This window comes from Haematobia irritans, chromosome 3, assembly GCF_050003625.1.
Source record: "Haematobia irritans isolate KBUSLIRL chromosome 3, ASM5000362v1, whole genome shotgun sequence".
In the NCBI taxonomy this organism is placed as follows: domain Eukaryota; kingdom Metazoa; phylum Arthropoda; class Insecta; order Diptera; family Muscidae; genus Haematobia; species Haematobia irritans.
This window is the reverse complement of record NC_134399.1, coordinates 78,129,694-78,154,542: the sequence shown is the minus strand read 5'-3', so window position 1 is coordinate 78,154,542 and position 24,849 is coordinate 78,129,694.

Below are 24,849 nucleotides of genomic sequence, written 5' to 3'. Positions count from 1 at the left end.
TTAGACTACCCAAACATATATTGTTTAGACCAATATGCTTTCAAACATATTATATATTGGTAGAGATCAAACATATAAATGTTTGGGCAATACCCAAAAATGTATATGCTTGAAGCAAAATATGTTTGGGAGTATATGTTACAGAAGCGATTTTTTGTGAGGGTGTATCGACCTGAAACTTAGCACAAGTTGTTGTTATTGATGTAGGTCGGATGGTATTGCAAATGTATCATATCGGACCACTTTTAGGTTTAGATCACATACAAACTGACCTCCAGATTTGGCTTGCGGAGGCTCTTGGAGGAGCAAAATTCAAATTGGTCCATATCTGTCCATAATTATATATAGCCCCCATATAAACGATCCACAGATTTGGCTTGCGGAGTCTCTAAGGGAAGCAAATTTCATCCGATCCGGCTGAAATTTGGAACATGGTGTTAGTATATAGTCTCTAACAACCATGCAGAAATTTGTCCACATCCGTCCATAATTATATATAGCCCCTATATAAACCGTTCCCCTGATTTGGCTTGCGGAGCCTCTAAGAGAAGCAAATTTCATTCGATCCGGCTGAAATTTGGTACATGGTGTAAGTATATGGTCTCTAAAAACTACGAAAAAATTAGTCCACATCGGTCAATAATTATATATAGCTCCCATATAAACCGATCCCCCGATTTGGCTTGCAGAGCCTCTAAGAGAAGCACATCGGTCCATAATTATATGTAGCCCCTATATAAACCGATCCCCAGGTTTGGCCTCCGCAGCCCCTTGGAGGAGCAAATTTCACCAGATCGGGTTGGTGTTAGTATATGATCTCCAACAACCATGCAAAAATTGGTCCATACCGGTCTTATTTAAAGAGTGATACGGTCACAATATAAACATGACGTATTTCTTTCAATTTTGCATTTAAAAAACCTGAACACCCCTCATTTTGAAGGTGTGTGCGTGTAGAATGTTGCTCCTATTTTGATTTTGGAATTCACTCCTCAGTTGTCAAAATGCCGTCCAAGCAAGAAGAGCAGCGTATCAAAATTTTGCTCGCGCATCGCGAAAATCCGAGCTACTCGCACGAAAAGCTGGCGAAATCGCTAAAAGTTGCCAAATCAACCGTTACAAATGTAATTAAAGTATTTGGGGAACGCTTGCCAACAGCCAGGAAGTCTGGATCGGGGGGAAAACGAAAACCGGAAGCCGCTGAGACGACAAAGAGAGTTGCCGGTAGTTTCAAGCGAAACCCTAACCTCTCTCTCCGAGATGCCGCAAATAAGCTGGGTGTATCGTCTACAACCGTGCATCGAGCCAAAAAACGAGCCGGACTATCGACTTACAAGAAGGTAGTGACTCCAAATCGCGATGATAAACAAAATACGACGGCCAAAGCGCGATCAGGGAGGCTGTACACCACGATGCTGACGAAGTTTGACTGCGTGGTAATGGACGACGAAACCTACGTCAAAGCCGACTACTTCGTAAAAAGTTCGTACTTTTAACGAAACTTTCTTCACATTTCATGAATTTTGTGAAGAAGTTTTTACGATTATTTTACGAAACATTCTGCGTTAAAATTTCTTCTTAAAAAGTACGAAACATTTTCTTTGAAATAACGAAGAAGTTTCATTGAAGTTGTAAAATTTCCGTTCGCGGCATAATGTGCTTGAGTGTATTCCTTTATTCTTTTTTTTTATGCAAGTCTATGCTACTTCTCATTTGGGTGATAGCGCGCTATGAATAAAAGTGAAGCAATAAAACTAAAAATTATTCAAAAACTTAAGATGTAAAGTAGTGATGTCATTTTTCACACTTGCAACTACAACCAAATGCACTTTTGACTATAGTTTTTTTTTCTAAAAGTTCGAACATTTTTCAGAAAAAAGTACGAAATTTTTTCATAAAAAGTACGAACATTTTTCATAAAAACTACGAAAATTTTTCATAAAAAGTACGAAACATTTTCATAAAAATACGAAGATTTTTCATAAAAAGTACGAAGATTCTTCATAAAAAGTACGATTTTTTTTCTTACAAACTACAAAAATTTTGGAAGAACTTTTCTTCGTAAAAAGTACGAAATATTTCGTACTTTTAATGAAAAGTTTCTTTGGTTGTAAAACAATGAAAAATTTCGTACTTTTAACGAAATTTTTCGTTCTTTTTACGAAGAAAATTCTTTCGGTGTATAGAAAAAACTGAATTATATACTTATTTAACCGACCTTTTTTGTTTAATATATATCCCTATGGACTAACTTACAATTGGGGAGACGCCTTGCCATCGGCAAGTGTTACCGCAACCCAAGTAATTCGATTGTGGATGACAGATAGTACAAGTTTCTATGCAATCCATCGTGGAGGGTACATAAGACTCGGCCTGGCCGAACTTACGGCCGTATGTTATATACTTGTTTTTTAATTCAATCACGAAAATTATAGTATCATAGTTTTAATTGGGCAGAAAAAAATTAACAAAATAGCCGATTTCATTAGCAAAATTTTAATTATTTTTTTAATGATGTTGATGATATTGATTGCAAAACTCAATTAATGTTTTTATTAAAAACGTAACTATTTTCTTTTAATTGCTTTCTTAACGGACTTAGTGTTTTTAGTTTATTATAAAATTGATTTTTATACCCTTTACCACTACTGTGGTACATTTGTATGTAACGCTGAGAAGGAGTAGTCATAGACTCATCTTTTAGTATACCGATCGGCTTAGAATTAAATTCTGAGTCGATTTAGCCATGTCCGTCTGTCTGTCTGTTGACGTATTTTTGTGTGCAAAGTCCAGCTCGCTGTTTCATTCCGATCGTCCTCAAATTTTTCATAGTGTCCTTTTTTGGCTCAAGGACGATCCCTATTGTTTTTGAAAAAATCGGTTCAGATTTAGATATAGTTGTCATATATATTTATAACCGATTTGGTCAGAAATGACGTATTTATCAACCGATCTTCTTCCAATTTCGTACAATCGAATATTTTGTGAGTCTCGTAAATTTTGCAAAATATCAGTCAAATCGGTTCAGATTCACATATAGCTCTCATATATAGCTTTCGCCCGATTTACTCTCCTATGGCCTCAGAGGCCAATACTTTGTTCCGATTTACGTGAAATTTTGCACAGGGAGTAGAATTAACATTATAAATATCCGTACCGAATTTGGTTGAAATCGGTTCAGATTTAGATATATCTCCCATATATAGCTTTCACCCGATGTTGACTTATATGGTCCCAGAAGCCAGAGTTTTATCCTAATTTGCTTAAAATTTTGCACAAGAAGAACAATTACTACTATAGTCAAGTGCGCCAAATTTTATTGAAATCGGTTCAGATTTAGATATAGCTCCCATCCGATATGGACTAATACGGTCCCAGAAGCTAGAGTTTTACCCCAATTTGGTTGAAAGTTTGCACTGGGAGTACAATTAGAAGTGTAGTCAAGTGTGCCAAATTTTATTGAAATCGGTTCAGATTTAGATATAGCTCCCATATATATCGTTCGCCCGATTTACACTCATATGACCACAGTGGCCAATCTTTTACTCCGATTTAATTGAAATTTTGCACAGGGAGTAGAATTAGCATTGTAGCTATGTGTGCCAAATTTGGTTCAGATTTAGATATAGCTCACATATATAGCTTTCGACCGATTTACACTCATATGACCACAGAGGCCAACTTTTTGCTCCGATTTAATTGAAATTTTGCACAGGGAGTAGAATTAGCAATGTAGCTATGCGTGCCAAATTTGGTTGAAATCGGTTCAGATTTAGATATATCTCCCATATATAGCTTTCGCCTGATTTACACTCATATAACCACAGAGGCCTATTTTTAACTCCGATTTAGTTGAAATTTTGCACAGGGAGTAGAATTAGTATTGTAGCTATGCGTGCCAAATTTGGTTGAAATTGGTTCAGATTCAGATATAGCTTCCATATATATGTTTTTCTGATTTCGAAAATGGTCAAAATACTAACATTTTCCTTGTATAATCGCCACTGCTTAGTCGAAAAGTTGTAAAAATGACTCTAATTTTCCTAAACTTCTAATACATATATATCGAGCGATAAATCATAAATAAACTTTTGCGAAGTTTCCTTAAAATTGCTTCAGATTTAAATGTTTCTCATATTTATACCCTGCGCCACACTGTGGAACGGGGTATTATAAGTTAGTGCATATGTTTGCAACACCCAGAAGGAGACGAGATAGGCACATGGTGTCTTTGGCAAAAATGCTCAGGGTGGGCTCCTGAGTCGATATAGCCATGTCCTCGACTTTAGACTTTCCTTACTTGTGTTCATTGTGTTCCACCCTAGTGCATTAGCCGACTTAAATTTTGCGTCTATAGATTTTATCAGATCGAGTGATATTTAAATGTATGTATTTGGGACAAACCTTTATATATAACCCCCAACACATTTGACGGATGTGATATGGTATCGAAAATTTAGATCTATAAAGTGGTGCAGGGTATAATATAGTCGGCCACGTCAGACTTTAGATTGTCCTTACTTTTTTTTTTTAATTTTAATATAGTCGGTCCCGTCCGACTTTAGACTTTCCTTACTTGTTATACCCTCCACCATAGGATGGGGGTATATTAACTTTGTCATTCCGTTTGTAACACATCGAAATATTGCTCTAAGACCCCATAAAGTATATATATATTCTGGGTCGGTGTGAAATTCTGAGTCGATCTGAGCATGTCAGTCCGTCCGTCCGTCCGTCCGTCTGTTGAAATCACGCTAACTTCCGAACGAAGCAAGCTATCGTCTTGAAACTTGGCACAAGTAGTTGTTATTGATGTAGGTCAGATGGTATTGCAAATGGGACATATCGGTCCACTTTTACGTATAGCCCCCATATAAACGGACCCCCAAATTTGGCTTGTGATTGCTCTAACAGAAGCAAATTTCATCCGATCCGGCTGAAATTTGGTACATGGTGTTAGTATATGGTCTCTAACAACCTTGCAAAAATTGGTCCATATCGGTCCACTTTTACGTATAGCCCCCATATAAACGGACCCCCAAATTTGGCTTGTGATTGCCTTTAACAGAAGCAAATTTCATCCGATCCGGCTGAAATTTGGTACATGGTGTTAGTATATGGTCTCTAACAACCGTGCAAAAATTGGTCCATATCGGTCCACTTTTACGTATAGCCCCCATATAAACGGACCCCCAAATTTGGTTTGCGGATCCTCTAAGAGAAGCAAATTTCATCCGATCCGACTGAAATTTGGTACATGTATTAGTATATAGTCTCTAAGAACCATTCAAAAATTGGTCCATATCAGTTCATAATTATATATAGCCCCTATATAAACCGATCCCCAAATGTGAACTCCGGAGCCACTTGGACGAGCAAAATTCATCCGATCCGGTTTAAATTTGCAACGTGGTGTTAATATATGGCCGCTAATAATCATGCCAAAATTGGTCCATATCGGTCTATAGTTATATATAGCCGATCCCCAATCACACAAAAATTGGTCAATATCGGTTCCTAATCATGCTTGCCACTCGAACAAAAATAATCTAGCAAAATTTGTCGAAATTTTATTCCTATAGAAAATTTTGTCAAATTTTATTTCTATAGAAAATTTTGTCCAAATTTTACTTCTATAGAAAATGTTGTCAAAATTTTATTTCTATAGAAAATTTTGTCAAACTTAATTATATACGTATTTAATCGGCCATTTTAAGTTCAATATATACCACGTATTGACTACGTGGTATATATTACGGTATAAGGAAGTTTTAAGATACCTTGTCATCGGCAAAAGTTACCGCAACCCAAGTAAATCGATTGTGGATGACAGTCTTCAGTAGAAGTTTCTACGCAATCCATGGTGGAGGGTACATAAGCTTCGGCCTGGCCGAACTTACGGCTGTATATACTTGTTTTTTACTAACATTGTGGTCCGTGCTGGTCATTAAACAATTTAAATTTCGAGTCTAGACATTTTGTGAAAGTTAAAAAAATTTGTCCAAATCGGTTCATATTGAAATATTTGTAAATGGGAAAATAAACCTTTATATAGCTCCTAACAAATTTGAAGGTGTTAAAATGTTGGTATACATAGTGGCTCCTAACAAATTGTTAAAATGTTAAAATGTTGGTATACATAGTATAATACAGTCAGCCCCGCCCGACTTTAGACTTTCCTTACTTATTTGAAATATATTTTTATTTAAAAATTTAAAATAAAATCCATCACTTTTTTAATTGACTTCCGAGTGCGATTAATTGTATAATTTTCTGTTTCTATCTTGACTACCAAATTAATTATGTCAATTAATTTATTAAATGATAAAAATTATTAATTGGAAATATTTTGGTGATATTTATTTTTCTGTGTGAAGGTGCAAATTTAAACGATCCGAAATTTAGTACGATATGTCAATACCACCATTACAAATTGGTCCTCTAATTATCCTGCGAAAATTGGTTCACATAGGTTTATAAATATTTATAGACTATTCCATAAAAAGCAATTAGGAACTGAATTGGCTTATATAGGTATTTAATCTGCCTCCATATGGACTAAGGTAATATTAAGAAGTTTTAAGATTCCCTGCCGTTGGCAAGTGTTAACACAACCCGAGTAATTCGATTGTAGATGAAAGTCTTTAGTCGATTTTATGCGCAATCTATTGTGGAGGGTACATAAGATTCGATCTGACTGAACTTACGGCCCTATATACTTATTCTTAGTGTCGACCAAATATATGTGGTGGAACTTTTGAGCATATATATTTATTTTAGCTTATTATTATATTTTTTTTTATAGTACGTTAATTTAAACAAAACTTGATTTAATTTCAATCCAACACAAATCCGAAATGAAAGACATCATCGAAAACCGCCTTTTAAGCAATCTCCCCTCCCCCCTTTCAGTCCAATAAACTATAATTACGAAAACTTTAACCGAAAACAAAAACGGCAACAACGAAATTAAGTTGTGGAAATTCGATGGTGAATCCAAAAGAAAAAGTGAAAATCAAAACGAACTAGGCTGCGTGCTAAACGCAAAACTGACAGAATTGGTCAAAACCCATAGTTAGAGTGTCCCAAATTGAGACCAACATGCATCCAACCAACCAACCGGCCAACTAACAAACCTTACAAAGCGATCTGATGTTCATCCAACATTCAGGAAAGGAACATAACAAAATCAATCAAAATTAATTATGAAACACTTTGTTTGGTTTCCATTTCCCTCAATCACGGCAAATGTGGCTGATGGATCAGGCGGAGATGACAAGAAACATAAGGTTTTTTGTCTGTCTATGGAGTGGGCCTCGATATGGTTAGAGTGGTGGGTCTTGTATTGCGGTTTGTGGCGGTGTACTCTGTGGTGTGGTATGGTAACCTGAGATCGCACGATAATGAATTTGAGTGGAGACATCTTTGGATGGACAGGCTGTACGGGGTATCTGTGACGAGGTGCACACCGTACAGTTGATTGACAATGGGGTGGATTTGTGTTAATTAGTGGGAAAAGTATCGGATATTTTGCCTACCATTAACCTTAAGGTCACCAAAATTGAGTGGCTGTTTGGAAGATAAATGTGGCCATAAGCAAATAGGCTATATTTAGAGAGTAGGTGTCTACGCAGTTGGTATTATTGAAATACCTCTATTTTTACCCCACCCCTCCAAGATGATACAGGGTATAATACGTTTGTGTGTTTACATGTATGTACCAAAGTTATAGTTATAGTCCGATATACGTGAAATTTTGCATATATAACAGAACTAACTTTCTAACTATGTTAGTTAGGTTAGGTGGCAGTCCGATGTATTTGGCTCACTTAGACTATTCAGTCCATTGTGATACCACATTGGTGAACTTCTCTCTTATCACTGAGTGCTGCCCGATTCCATGTTAAGCTCAATGACAAGGGACCTCCTTTTTATTTTTATATTATAAGTTAGTTATAGCTGCGTGCGAACGGCGTTCCACATTGCAGTGAAACCACTTAGAGAAGCTTTGAAACCCTAAGAAATGTCACTAGCATTACTGAAGTGAGATAATCCACCGCTGAAAAAATTTTTGGTGTTCGGTCGAAGAAGGAATCGAACCCACGACCTTGTGTATGCAAGACGGGCATGCTAACCATTGCACCACGGTGGCTCCCTATGTTAGTTGCCCTGCTTTTTGAAATTTGGGCTTATAATTTGCTTGACATTTTCTGGGACATTTACAAAAGATACGCTACATCACTTTTCGATATTTGATCGGGGAGGAGGACCTCCTCTAAACTGAAAAAAAAAACAAAAAGTCTTAAGTTTTCTTGAAATTTACAAAGGCAGTGGAGGAAGGTTATGAACGGGGAGGAAACCTTCCTTGCCCTACACTTGAAGGAAGGTTAAGGGTGCTATTCACTTCGGTTTTTGTCGATATTGTATCGGGGACGTCCCTTTAAACAATAGAGCAAAATTTAAACTTCTCCGATCTACTTGAAATGCACAGGGAACGTGGGAGGAAGTGATCAAATTAATACATGATTTTTAAATTAGTATATGATTTTTCGATATCTGGTTGAGGAAGGGGTGAAAGTGAAATAAACTTTGACGATTTATTTCGATAGAATTTATAGGGACCATTGAGTAGTTTGTGAAATTAATATAAAGTACGTGATAGTCCGATATGAGGTCGGTGTGGAGCGAAGGTGGGGAGAGGGTTCCCTTTTGTCCGTTTTTATACCCTCCACCATAGGATATTAACTTTGTCATTCCGTTTGTAACACATCGAAATATTGCTCTAAGACCCCATCAAGTATATATATTCTGGGTCGTGGTGAAATTCGATTCGATCTCCGTCCGTCCGTTGAAATCACGCTAACTTCCGACTGATACAAGCTATCGACTTGAAACTTGGCACAATTAGTTGTTATTGATGTAGGTCGGATGGTATTGCAAATGGGCCATATCGGTCCATTTTACGTATAGCCCCCATATAAACGGACCCCCAAATTTGGCTTGCAGACCCTCTAAGAGAAGCAAGTTTCATCCGATTTGGCTCAAATTTGGTACATGGTGTTAGTATATGGTCTCTAAAAACCGTGCAAAAATTGGTTCACATCGGTGCATAATTATATATAGCCCCCATATAAACCGATCACCAGATTTGACCTCCGGACCCTCTTGGAATACCAAAATTCATCTGATTCAGTTGATATTTGGTACGTGGTGTTGATATATGGCCTCAAACACCCATGCAAAAATTGGTCGAAATCGGTCCATAATTATATATTGCCCCAATATAAACCGATGCCCAGATTTGACCTCTGAAGCCCCTTGGAATAATTCGGTTGAAATTTGGTACGTGATGTTAGTATATGGTATCCAACAACCATGCAGGAATTGGTTCATATCAGTCCATAATTATATATAGCCCCCATATAAACCGATCCCCAGATTTGACCTCCGGTGCCTTTTGGAGAAGCAAAATTCATTCGATCTGGTTGAAAATTGGTACGTGGTGGTGATATTTATCAATCATGGCAAAAGTGGTAGATATCAGTCTATTATCATATATAGCCACCATATAAACCCATCCCGAGATTTGGTTTTGGAGCCTCTTGGAGGAGCAAATTTTATCCGAGTCAGTTGAAATTTGTTACATTGTGCCGTTAACAACCATGCCTAACTAGGTCCATATCGGTCTATAGTTATATATAGTCCTCAGATAAATCGATCCACAATCACACAAAAATTGGTCCATATCAAGTTCATAATTGTACCATATAAGCGACCCCCATATTTCAATTCTGGCTCCCTACGTACCGTGCAAAAATCCATATCGATTCGAAATTATTTGAGACTTACCTACACATACCTTTTTTGTCTAATATATACCACGTATGGACTAACTCACAATTTAGAAAACGATTTAAGATACCACAACCCAAGTAATTCGATTGTGGATGACAGTCTTTCGTAGAAGTTTATCACAATGGACTGAATAGTCTAAGTGAGCCTGAATCTTAATTGGGCTGCCACTTTAACCTAACCTAACCTTCGTAGAAGTTTCTACGCTATCCATGGTGGAGGGTACATAAGATTCGGCCTGGCCGAACTTACGGCCATATATACTTGTTATACCCTGCTCACCCAGAAGGAGACGAGATAGACACATGGTGTCTTTGGCAAAAATGCTCAGGGTGGGCTCTTGAGTCGATATAGCGATGTCCGTCTGTCCGTCCGTCACTTTTGTGATCAAAGTCTAGGTCGCAATTTAAGTCCAATCGCCTTCAAATTTGGCACATGTTCCTAATTTGGGTCAGAATAGAACCCTATTGATTTTATATCTTTCGCCCGATATGCACTAATATGGACCCAGCAGCTAGAGTTTTATACCGATTTGCTTGAAATTGTGTATAAACATAACACTTTGTCGTATAGTCAAGTGTGCAAAATTTGATTGAAATCGGTTCAGATTTAGATATAGCTCCCATATATATCTTTCGCCCGATATGGACTAATATGGTCCTAAAAGCCAGAGTTTTGGGCCAATTTGGTTGAAATTTTGCACAGGGAGTAGATTTAGCATTGTAGCTATGCGTGCCAAATTTAGTTGAAATCGATTCAGATTTAGATATAGCTCCCATATATATCTTTCGCCCGATATGCACACACAAAGAAAAAATAAGAAAAGATTTCTTAATTCAAGTCGCAGCGGTGTCAGAAGTATAGCTAGTACGGTTTTTCTAACACCAAGCTAAGATTTCTCAATTCAAGTATAGAATTTTTAAGTACATGTGGCTTAAATTTAGTATTTTTTAAGAAACGGAATACTGATTTCAAGCTACGAACCACACATAATTCAATATTTGAGCTATCTTGAATTAAGACATATAATGCTTGTATTAATCCCGAAGCTCTTTTCATTATAATCCCGAAAATGCTTCCTTTAAGCTTTCTTAATTCTTATTTTATGCCGGCTCAGTTCTTGATTTACGTTAACCAGTTATCAATTCAATCTATTTAGTACTGGATTCAATCCTGAAAATGTCTCAAATTTGTCATGATCAGTTCTTAATTTAAGTATGAAAGGTACTTAAGTTATGTGCACACATTGCTTATTTTAAGATCGACCTTTTCTTAATTCAATCATTCATCGTACTTTATTTAGGAAAACTCAGCACTTAATTCAAGCTAGAAAAAAGTATATTTTAAGTTTTTATAAGTGCAATTCAATCCGAGAAATTACTTAAATCAAGAGAGAATAATATTTAATTTAAGTTTTGTATATATTCGATATAAGTCGGAAACAATCATAATTTAAGTATAATTTAATCCCGTATCCAAACCCCATAAATAAAACGCGTTTAATTTAGATCACATTTTTATTTACAACAAAAGTTTTATGGCTAAATTATATACATACAATAAGTAGTCAATGAAATAAAAAAAGGCTAGTATACATGTTTGGGTCTGGCATATACTTTCCCATTATTGATAGGATACAAATGCATTGGAAATGTATTGAATTCATTGATATTTTTCATTTGAATTTGTTCTTTAACTGAACCAACTTCATAGGCTCTGAAGTGTTTATCGAAACTTTTAATTGAAATTTCTTTACATAAAATAAAAACATTTTCAATGTCATTAACATTCTTGTGATAATTAATATAAACATAATTAAGATATTTAGATATATAATTTAGAATTTATACCTATATTGCTGGTCCTCTTTGCTTTCGACAATTGTTGCTTGCAGAAGTCATTATTTAGATTTAATTGATAGTAAGTGATAATTTTGGATTTAAAAGTTTCCCACTTTGAAAACAACATATGGGCTTTCCCTGGGTACAAAAATTCAAAGTCGATTTCAATCTATTGAGAGTAAATGAAGAATGAAATGTGATAAAAATGTATTTAATTTTATTTGAAATTAAACTAAATTAGATTTAGTTTCAAAATTGAAAATGAATTCATATAAATATCAAATTAAAATTAAGTTAATATTAAATTAAAATATAATTAAAACTTTTAATTTAATTTATATTTATTTTAGTTTTAGCTTTAATTTAGTCCTAATTTACTATACATTTTATATTTTTATATATATATATATATATATATATATATATATATATATATATATATATATATATATATATATATATATATATATATATATATATATATATATATATATATATATATATATATATATATATATATATATATATATATATATTCTTACCAAGTCTGCCGCTTTGGCATGAGCAAATTTAGTCCACGAAGATAAAAATTCTGTATGCGATAATTTTAGCAGTTCGCTTCGTCTAAGAAGAAAAGTTTTTTTCCACTGTTCAGTTACTTCCTCCCAGTCTAATGATCCCCGATTTAGACTGGTTTTAATGGACGTCGCTACATTCTCATCCACTTCTGGAATCTCGCGTATATCCATATCCATTTCAGCTTCCTCAAATTTTGCGGCGCTTTTATCGCACTTAAGTCGTTTTGCCCGGCGGTTTTTATATTTTGAATATAATTTTCCACTTGGGTTCTCTTTCCCATCAAGGGGAATAAAATAATAATCCTTAATATGAAAATAAAATTAAAATAATTGAAATAAATATATAACAAACACAATATATTAAGAATGAAATAAATAGTAAATAAAATAAAATAAGAGACAATAAAATGAAACAGAAAAAATAAATAATTTAATAATAATTTAATATTTTTTTATTTATTTATTTTAATATATTTTAATAAATAATTTAATATTTTTTATTTTTTAATATATTATTTTAATTATTTAATTTTTTAATATTTTATTTATTACGTATTTTTTGCTTTATTATTTCATCAATTTATTACAAAAATAAGTATACACATTTTCTCAAACACAAGTCTCTTTTCGTTTTAAGTTTGGATGTATGTGCACATGCATATTTCAGTTTGGTAGTATGTACGTATGTATGAATAAAATTGTTTGAAAACATCACATTCAATATTACTCACATTTTTTCAATTTCCTATTTAATTTCATACTTTCTTATTTCAAATAATAAATCGACCAATTCTAGTAAACTCTTTGAGAGAATCAAATAAAGGCACTATATACATTGGTACAAGCGCACACAAATATTGCTCTGCATACGACAAATATTACATTTTCTAAATAGTGTACCAAACGTTTTCGCACAATTTTTTCTTAGCTAAAAAAACCCGAACACATTTTACGTACATACATACCAACTTAAAATATGTATATGCACATACTACCAAACATAAAACGAAAAAAGGCTTGTGTTTGAGAAAATGTGTATACATACTTATTTTTGTAAGCTTAGGCATGCATGGGTGGGTGCCAACCAGAGTTTGTGTTTATTCACATACCCAAGCCTATTTTCACTTATTTGTACATATGTGCATATGCATTTAAGTTGGTATGTATTTATGCATATTTTAAATTGTATGGCATGTACGTGAAATATGTGTTGGTAAAAAAAAAGTTTAGAAACAAAAAAGCGATCTTTCCTAATAAATAAATTATTGTGTACACAATTACACAAATAAGAAAACATATCTCCTAAAAACATTTCTACCAACACATATTTCACGTACATGCCATACATACCAATTTAAAATATGCATTTGCACATACATATATACTTGTACCATTACACATTTATATTATTTTTTCACTCACTTTCACTTAAATTTATACTTACCTTTTAGGTATGGGAAAGCCGCACAACAGTTTATTGTTTTTAAAATTTGTTTTAATTCTTTGTCTCCATCTTCCTGTTGGGCTTCGTCCGTATTTACTTCAACCGCACTCATCTTTTCACTATGACTCCAAAACTGAAACTAAAAGCAAAAGTCTAAATGCCTGAGCTAAGTAGAACAGGGATGGAAAATATACACCGTAGCACTAAAAACGTACTTTTGCTAATTAAATCGTACCTTAAAGCAGACAAACTCACTTTTGTCCAAATACTTGTTTTTAAAGTAGGATAGGGTATTTGAAAGAGAAAATTGTAAGTAAATTTTTCTAGATATAAATCCTTACGATTAATATAAAAATTTTTATTTGTTTATATCAAGATCCGTTAGGGCACGGTCAGCTAACAATCGAATCAACGGATATATCAGTCATCCCGCCTATATATTTATATTCAGTTTGGAACTTAACTGTTAAAAAATTTGCATAAACCGGAGAGAAGATATTCGCAATTTACTACCTGTTGAATATCTTAATATTAAATAGTTTGCTAAACACAGAAACAAAAGTTTGTTACTAAAATTTTGTTCACAAAAATATATATATAAATGTTTAAATTTTTATGTTTTTCTGAGTTCGATAACTCGAAATGATCCAATTCGTAGCAAACCCCAAATAAAATTTCTTACCATTTGTAATGAAGTTAATTAGTTCCATGCATGTCCAGAAAAGTTCTTGGATACAATGTTTTCCATCCCTGGCGCATATATCGAGTATGATGCGCTTATGAAGAGAGTAAAGAGGCAGAGAGAGGAGGTATATTCTTACAAACATAAGCTTTACTTGAGTACAGCAGTATTATCATATTAGTTTTAGGGGATGAAAGCAGTGTTGCCGTTTGACAATTTTCTTCTTGAATGATGGGTATAGATTAAATTATGAGAAAGATTTTAATAAATAAATAAAATTATGAGATTGTTCGTATTAATTGATTCTTCAATATAAAATGTTTGCTTTTGTTTCTCACTTTCACTTCGAAAGCTCGCATAGCATTTTTTGATAATCGGTAGTTTATTACTAAATGTATTTTATGCGTCCTTTATGGTAGCATCATTTTGTAATATAAATTCATTTCTTATTAACTCTGTCACCAAGCTCTTTTTTATGAAAATTTTTATAGGAACATAATGCATCATCGTTTAGATAGATTCTTTCAATATGTCTGAAAACGGTAATTAATTGGGAATATTGTATTTTTTCATCCAAATAGTGTTTATAGAATATATAAACAATTATTTAAAACCTCATTCACATTACACTTCCAAAATCCACTTTAACTAGATTTCAACTGTCATTTGCCTTATAAATAAGGGATTTAAAATTCACTTTTTATAAATTTCAAGCCTAATGTGTATAAGGTATAACTTATGTTTGATATGAAAATAAACATTTGACATTTACGGATAGTTAATTGACTTGTGGAAGTTTTTTAGTTTTACATAATTTCAACAAGCGGCAACACTGACTTTGTATTCTGTGAGCGTACAAATGAGAGTAAACTTTATATTTTTCTCCCTCTATTTTCTCTATTTTTTCCGAACTAAAAACAAGAGTGTTTGCACTTCAGTGAGCACTAATTTCTCATTTTTAGCTTCCCTGAGCTTGATTTCGTTGGATGATCTCTTCTCAACTTGATTAAAGTACAAAATAGTACAGACGTACTTAAAATTTTAAGTACAAATCTGGGCTAAAATCAAGAATTTAAAACTCAATTTAGTTTAGTATTATTTTTTTGTGTGCACTTATATGGACCCAGAAGCCAGAGTTTTATCCCAATTAGCTTGAAACTTTGCACAAGGAGTACAATTGGTAGTATAGTCATGTGTGCCAAATTTGATTGAAATCGGTTCAGATTTAGATATAGCTTCCATATATATTTTTCGCCCGATATGGACTTATATGGCCTCAGAAGCCAGAGTTTTGGCCCAATTTGGTTGAAATTTTGCACTAGGAGTACAATTAGTAATATAGTCATGTGTGCCAAACTTGATTGAAATCGGTTCAGATTTAGATATATCTCCCATATATATGTTTTTCTGATTTCGACAAAAATGGTCAAAATACCAACATTTTCCTTGTTAAATCGCCACTGCTTAGTCGAAAAGTTGTAAAAATGACTCTAATTTTCCTAAACTTCTAATACATATATATCGAGCGATAAATCATAAATAAACTTTGCGAAGTTTCCTTAAAATTGCTTCAGATTTAAATGTTTCCCATATGTTTTTACTAAAATTGTGTTCCATCCTAGTGCATTAGCCAACTTAAATTTTGAGTCTATAAATTTTGTAAAAGTCTATCAAATTCTGTCCAAAAAGAGTGATATTTAAATGTATGTATTTGGGACAAACCTTTATATATAGCACCCAACACATTTGATGGATGTGATATGGTATCGAAAATTTAGATCTACAAAGTGGTGCAGGGTATAATATAGTCGGCCCCGCCCGACTTTAGACTTTCCTTACTTGTTTTTTACTAACATTGTTATTCGTCTCAGGCCGTTAGATTATTTAAATTTTAAGCCTAGAGATTTTGTAGTATAAAATATTTTCTCCAAATCGGTTCAGATTTAAATATGTGAATATAAACCTTGATATAGGTCCCAACAAATTTAAGGAGTTGAGATGGTATCACAAAAAAGGTGAAGGGTATAATATAGACGGCTCTGTCTGAATTCATACTTTCATTACTTGTTTTATTTTGGAACCGAAGAGCCATTTTTTGACAATTTGTCCTTAAATAATTTAACAGAGATTAATGAAGATGGTATCAACAATTTTGATCTACAAAGGGTGAAGGGTATAATATAGACGGCTCCGTCTGACTTTATATTTTAATTACTTGTTTTTGAAATTTGTCCTTAAATAACTTAACCGGATTAATGAAGACTTGTAAATTTCCATTACTTCTAAAATGTTGCAATACTAGTTAGTGGACTATGTGGGACCACCAAAACTGCAAAACCACAATGTCTGCAGTACAACAAATCCAACTATTAACCACCATACATATTTCAATGGATTGCACATAAATAGATACGACAAAGGGCACACCATGAATACTTATGTGTGTCATCGCTTGGAATGGGAAGCAAAAATAAACATCTATGTCAACCATCTGAATCGAACCAATTACATCGACGTGTCATGTTATTGCGGTTTCCCAATCGTTTATTAATCATTTTTTCTTACCTCATACTCATAGCTTGGTTCCCAAACACCTTGTGTTGCGCCCAGACTTTGCAGAGACAGCGTATTCCTTTCCTGGGCAAAGTGATGAATGTTGTCTGTGGTTATTGTCTGCTGATAAGAGACAAGAAATATCTGTGATTTGTTTTACAATGTTTACTTTGGGTTGTCGCCCTCCTCTCGCCAGTAAAAAGCTACTCCATGGGTACTTTTCACTCATCTACCAGTTCATCCACCCACTTGGCCCAATTTTTTCGTTTTGAATGTGAAAAAAGTGTTGGAAATAATTATTTGGGATTGTTTTGAAAAAGTCAAGCAGCATGAGTTGACAAATCGTCCGATGAAATGCAAAGTAGTATAAGTGAAGTAAATAAACTTTTTAACTGTAATAAATAGAACACCTAGAAGAGAACGAAATGGTAATCATCGACATGTCTCACCACAAAAAAAAATCATTTATTTAGGCCGAATATTATATACCATAGTTTACATAAAAATTGCTACTCAGAACTGTCATCGAATCATTTCGGTTGTGTTAACTGTTGCAGATGGTAAAGAATCTTAATACTTCTTAACATCCAAGCCAAAAAAAAAAAAAAAAAAACAAATATATACGGCCGTAAGTTCGGCCAGGCCGAAGCTTATGTACCCTCCACCATGGGTTGCGTCGAATCACTTAAGTTGCGGTAACGCTTGCCGATGGCAAGGTATCTTAAAACCACCTAACACCGTCTACTAAATTGTCAGTAAGTCCATACGTGGTTATATTAAATCAAACAAGTATATACGGCCGTAAGTTCGGCCAGGCCGAAGCTTATGTACCCTCCACCATGGATTGCGTACAAACTTCTACTGAAGCCGATGGCAAGGTATCTTAAAACTTCCTAACACCGTAATATATATCACATAGTCCATACGTGGTATATATTAACCCTCCGTCATACACATGTTTCGATAGTCACATTCGTAACACATGGGGCCTGGCCAGACCCACTATATATTTTAATGTATTTATATGGAAAATATGCTATTTTGTTGATATTATTACATTATTACTGTCGTATTTTCCGTCCTGATCACACATCGATAGGTAATAAAATTTTAGGAGGGTTCCAGAAGTTTCAAGTCTCTAGCTATATTATAAATGTATTTTAATTACAATTAGAATCGAAAAAGGTCTGGCCAGACTCATGTGTCTGTCCGAGGGTTAAACTGAAAAAGGCCGATTACATACGTATATAATTAAGTTTAAAGTTTCTATAGAAATAAAATTTTGACAAAATAAAATTTTGACAACATTTTGTATAGAAGTAAAATTTTGACAACATTTTCTATAGAAATAAAATTTTGTCAAATTTTTCTATAGAAATAAAATTTTGACAATGCTTTTTATAAGAACAAAATTTTGGTAGATTATTTTTGGCTCGAGTGGCAACCATGCTTATGAACCGATATGGACCAATTTTTGTGTGATTGGGGATCGGCTATATATAACTATAGACCGATATGGACCAATTTCGGCATGGTTATTAGCGGCCTTATACTAACACCACGTTGCAAATTTCAACCGAATCGGATGAATTTTGCTCCTCCAAGAGGCTCCGGAGATCAAATCTGGGGAACGGTTTATATGGGGGCTATATATAATTATGGACCGATATGGACCAATTCTGGCGCGTTTGTTAGAGACCACATTCTAACACCATGTTCTAAATTTCAACCGGATCGGATGAATTTTGCTCCTCCAAGAGGCTCCGGAGGACAAATCTGGGGATCGATTTATATGGGGGCTATATATAATTATGGACAGATATGGACCAATTCTTGCATGGTTGTTAGAGACCATATACTAACACCACGTACCACATTTCAACCGGATCCGATGAATTTTGCTCCTCTAAGAGGCTCCGGAGGTCAAATCTGGGGATCGGTTTTTATGGGGGCTATATGTAATTATGGACCGATGTGGACCAATTTTTGCATGGTTGTTAGAGACCATATACTAACACCATGTACTAAATTTCAGCCTGATCGAATGAAATTTGCTTCTTTTAGAGCAATCGCAAGCCAAATTTGGGTGGACCGATGTGGCCCATTTTCAATACCATTCGTCCTTTATCAATAACAACTACTTGTGCCAAGTTTCAAGTCGATAGCTTGTTTCGTTCGGAAGTTAGCGTGATTTCAACAGACGGACGGACATGCTCAGATCGACTCAGAATTTCACCACGACCCAGAATATATATACTTTATGGGGTCTTAGAGCAATATTTCGATGTGTTACAAACGGAATGACAAAGTTAATATACCGCCATCCTATGGTGGACGGTATAAAAATAATAATATACTAAATCCTCAAAATAGGTCTTATCCTATATTTTAAGCGTTTTACCTCAAATCTAAAGATTCAATATTTCAGTTAATTTAAGGACGATTTCTTTAACTCAAAAATGTTTTTCTTTACTTTAAAGAAAATGTGCCTTAGTTAAAAAACATACGACTTTAACGGACGGATGCAATTTTCCATAATTTGTGTCCAAAATTTAATAAACAAAATTTGGAAGCAAAGGTTATAAACTTTTTTATTAAAATTTCATTATTGCAAAGAAATTTGTCCTTAATATTGTGTAAATTGCGCTTCCTTAAATTTGGGTTGCGCAATATAATTTTTTTTTCAAGCAGATCTGGTTTGGTCTGCTGAGAGAAAAAGTACTTTTTATACCCTTCACCACTACTGTGGTACAGGGTATTATAAGTTTGTGCATTTGTATGTAACGCCAAGAAGGAAAAGTCTCAGACCCATCGTTTAGTATACCGATCGTCTTTGAATTAAATTCTGAGTCGATTTAGCGATGTCCGTCTGTATGTCTGTCTATCTGTCCGTCTGTCTGTATATGTAATTTTGCCATATATATTTATCACCGATCTGGTCATAATTGACGTATTTATCAACGTATTTTCTTAAAATTTCGTACAGCAAAATGGTTTACGGTTATCGTAAAATATGCAAAATATCAGCCAAATCGGTTCAGATTTGGATATAAAAAATTTGGTCAATATAAACTTGACGTATTTCTTTATATTTTGCATTTAAAAAACCTGAACACACCTAATTTTGAAGGTGTGTGTGTAGAATGTTGCTTCTATTTTGATTTTGGAATTCACTCTTCAGTTGTCAAAATGCCGTCCAAGCAAGAAGAGCAGCGTTTCAAAATTTTGCTCATGCATCGCGAAAATCCGAGCTACTCGCACGCAAAGCTGGCAAAATCGCTAAAAGTTGCCAAATCAACCGTTACAAATGTAATTAAAGTGTTTGGGGAACGTTTGTCGACAGCCAGGAAGTCTGGATCGGGGGGAAATCGAAAACCGGAAGCCGTTGAGACGACAAAGAGAGTTACCGGTAGTTTCAACCGAAACCCTAACCTCTCTCTCCGAGATGCCGCAAATAAGCTGGGTGTATCGTCTACAACCGTGCATCGAGCCAAAGAACGAGCCGGACTATCGACTTACAAGAAGGTAGTGACTCCAAATCGCGATGATAAACAAAATACGACGGCCAAAGCGCGATCCCGGAGGCTGTACACGACGATGCTGACGAAGTTTGACTGCGTGGTAATGGACGACGAAATCTACGTCAAAGCCGACTACAAGCAGCTTCCGGGACAGGAGTTTTATACGGCAAAAGGAAGGGGAAAGGTAGCAGATATTTTCAAGCACATAAAACTGTCAAAGATCGCAAAGAAATATCTGGTTTGGCAAAGCCATCTGTACCTGTGGCTTGAAATGCAGCATTTTCATAGCTTCCGGGACTGTCAACCAAGAAATTTACGTGAAAGAGTGTTTGCATAAACGTCTGCTGCCTTTCCTGAAGAAACACGTTTGTTCCGTACTGTTTTGGCCGGATTTAGCATCTTGACATTATGGTAAAAAGGCCATGGAGTGGTACGCCGCCAACAACGTGCAGGTGGTTCCCAAGGACAAGAACCCTCCCAACACGCCAGAGCTCCGCCCAATTGTCAAGCGGAACATAAAGAAGACCAAAAAAACTTCTAAGGACGAGCAGCAGTTCAAGGCAAACTGGCTTTCTGCGGCGAAGAAGGTGGGCAAGGTGGCTGTACAAAATCTGATGGCAGGTGTCAAGCGTGAGGCCCGGCAATTCGGATTTGGAAAAGCGAAAGCCTAACTGAATTTTTTTCCTGAATTTTATACTAATTGAACTTGAAAAAGAAATTTAATTTGATTTTTTAAATAAAGGATTTCACCGATTTACACGCGTTTTCCCTTGACCAAATTTTGACCGTATCACCCTTTAGCTCCCATATATATCTTTCATCCGATTTGCACTTATATGGCCACAAAAGCCAGAGTTTTGCCTTGATTTGCTTAAAATATTGCACAAGGAGTATGTTTAATAGTATCGTTAATTGTGCCAAATTTAGTTGAAATCGGTTCAGAGTTCGATATAGCTCCCATATATATCTTTCGTCCGATTTGGACTTATATGGCCTCAAAAGCCAGAGTTTTGTCCTGATTTGCTTCAAATTTTTCACAAGGAGTATGTTTAATAGTATCGTTAATTGTGCCAAATTTAGTTGAAATCGGTTCAGATTTAGATATAGCTCTCATATATCTTTCGCCCCATATGGACTTATGTTATATGGCCCCAGAAGCCAGAGTTTTACCATAATTTGCTTGAAATGTTGCACTAGGAATACAATTAGTAGTGTAGTCAAGTGTGGTAAATTTTGTTGAGATCGGTTCAGATTTAGATCCAAAAGTTTTACTTTGATTTACATAAAATTTTGCAGAGTGAGTAATATTAACATTCTAAATACGCTTGCTATATTTTGTTTTAATTGGTTCAGATTTAGATATAGCTCCCGAAAACATCTTTCGGCCTATTTAGACTCATAAACCCACAGATATTTTTCCCCCGATTTTCCGTCATAGGACCACAGAGGTCAAAGTTGTAGTCCGATTTACGTGAAATTTTGCACAGGGAGTAGAATTGACATAGTAAATATGCATGCGATTGAAATCGGTTTAGATTTCGATATAGCTTCCATATATATGTTTTTCCGATTTAGGCAAAAATGGCCAAAATACCCACATTTTCCTTATAAAATCGCCACTGCTAAGTCGAAAACTTGTAAAAATGACTCAAATTTTCCTATTACTCTAATACACATCTATCGACCGACAAATCATAAATACGCTTTTGCGAAGTTGCCTCAAAATTGGTTCAGATTTAAATGTTTCCCATATTTTTTAGTAACATTGTGCTTCTCTAGAACTAAAATTTAAACCGGCTGATGTCCTGATTTAAATTTTAGTTCTAGAGATTTTGTAGAAGTACAACAAATTGTCTCCAAATCGGTTAAGATATAAATATTTGTATATGGGAATATAAACCTTCATGAAGAAGTTGAGATGGTAACAAAAATTTTGGTCTACAAAGTGGTGAAGGGTATAATATAGTCGGCCCCGCCCGACTTTAGACTTTACTCACTTGTCTCTGATATATTGCATGTTTAAACTGTTTTTATTTTATTGTATTACTCGAGCATTAAAATTCCTAGTTTTCATGCTGTACGAACCCTATAAGAAAAGTTCCCCTTTTCATAATTGTATATACCACCGATATAAGCCAAATTAAGATTTGACCTTCGATTTCATTTGAACAAGCTTTCTTAAATAGGAGACTGTGAGATATTCAACCGGATCGTATTTTCGGTCGTGTATGCTTGTTTGGGATCTCTAGTATAAAAACACAACGTTCTAATCTTAAGTTATTTATTTGATCAATCCTTTGTTTAAAATAAAAATAAACAAAAATAAACTTTTAAACACTTTTACAAAAAAAATCATTGCATAATTTATTAATTATACCAAAGTTAGCATTATCAAATAAAATTTATCTAAATTTATATCAAAGGAAATAAAATTAAATAATAATTTTTAATGAAAATTACGCTTAGATAGAGAGGGGGATCATTACTACGCAATTAAAAGATGTGTGTGTGTCTTATTATTATTTAACTCTGCTGGAAATTTCAGAGTTATTTCAATGGAAATCTCTTCTCCCACATCAGTGTTTAAGCATCATTAAAATGATCATCATTAATATACGTGATTTTCTCTTTCCTCGAGTGTAGGGAAGACAGATGGTGTAAGTGGTGGGGCAAACAGGGTGTCGGGAGAGCAGGGCACATAATACAAAACTCAAATCTCAATAAGAAAACAATCAAGAAATAATTTGAAAAGAAGCACAAAAATACTCGAATCTAAAAACAAAAAAAACACAAACAAACGACAGAAATTAAAACCTAAATTTAACAAGAAATCTCTTATCAGAATTCAACCATCTTGGAACTTTAAGACAGAAAAACACGCTCATAACCAGGCAGCTAAACAACCAGCCAGTCAGTCAGCCATCTCATACAGTTGAGTTAGACAAATCTTAAAGACACAAACAAACAAAAGCGGACCAAACGGCCAAAAACTAAACGGCCTGTAACAGTATCGTAAGTTCCCCGTATGTGAGAGATGGGGCGACTTATATCAAAATCATTGGAGGCAGGGGGAAACAGCTCTGTCAGCCAAAAGGCAGTTTGTAAAGATTTGTTGTAATAACATTTTCAACATTTTGGCAGTGCTCCCCAAAATCTTTCAAAGATTTGTATTTTGTGAATAATAGTATTCATTTATTTCATTACTTGTGTACTTGTGTGTGTGCATAGAGCTCTCTTTTCCCCTCTGTATGCATCCCGGAAGACCGCATCTTCTGATGGATCCACAAAAATGTTTGCTAAATTCCAAGCAATGCATAAATTTTGTCCACCGTTTGTTCAACTAACTGTAGAAGTTGGTCGGTCGATTTGTAATGCACAGTGGTGAAAGGAGGACAATAGGTAACGGTAGGAAAATTTGACTACTATTCTAGCAGTAGTAGTCTACTATTCCTCGTATTTATTCATATTTCTTGCAAAACAGCTTACGCCCAGAGAAGGAATATGATCATCCCAAACATGTGTCAAGAGCAAAATGTTATTTTTAGACGGTAAACATCGAACATGTTTGTGGCAACCATGTTATTATCTCGACAATTCTATACGTGATATATTGTAGACAAGAAAAGGTATATGTATGGAGGTCTACAAATAATTACGAAAATATATGAATTGTTGCGCGGTAATTAGAGAGCCAGAATTGAAATATGGGGTTCGCTTTATAGCCCACATATATACAATTATGAAACGATATGGACCAATCGTTGTGTAATTGGGGATCGGTGTATATATAACTATAGACCTATACACCGAAAGAATTCTCTTCGTTAATTTTAAGAAGAATTCTTCATTAACTATTCTTCGTGAATTCTTCATTAAAATAACGAAATTTTCATTCATTTTCGTAAATTTTACGAAGAACATTTTACGAATATACGAAACTTCTACGAAATATTCTACATTAACTTTTCTTCGTAAAAAGTTCGTACTTTTACGAAACTTTCTTCAAATTTCATGCCTTTTGTGAAGAAGTTTTTACGAATATTTTACGAAACATTCTGCATTAAAATTTCTTCATAAAAAGTACGAAACATTTTCTTAGAAATAACGAAGAAGTTTCATTGAAGTTGTAAAATTTCCGTTCGCGGCATTAAATTGTCTTTTATAATGTGCTTGAGTGTATTACTTTATTCTGTTTTTTTTTTTTTTTTTATGCAAGTCTATGCTACTTCTCATTTGGGTGATAGCGCGCTGTTAATAAAAGTGAAGCAATAAAACAAAAAATTATTAAAAACCTTAAGATGTAAAGTAGTGATGTCATTTTTCACACTTGTAACTATAACCAAATCCACTTTCGACTATAATTTTTTTTCTAAAAGTT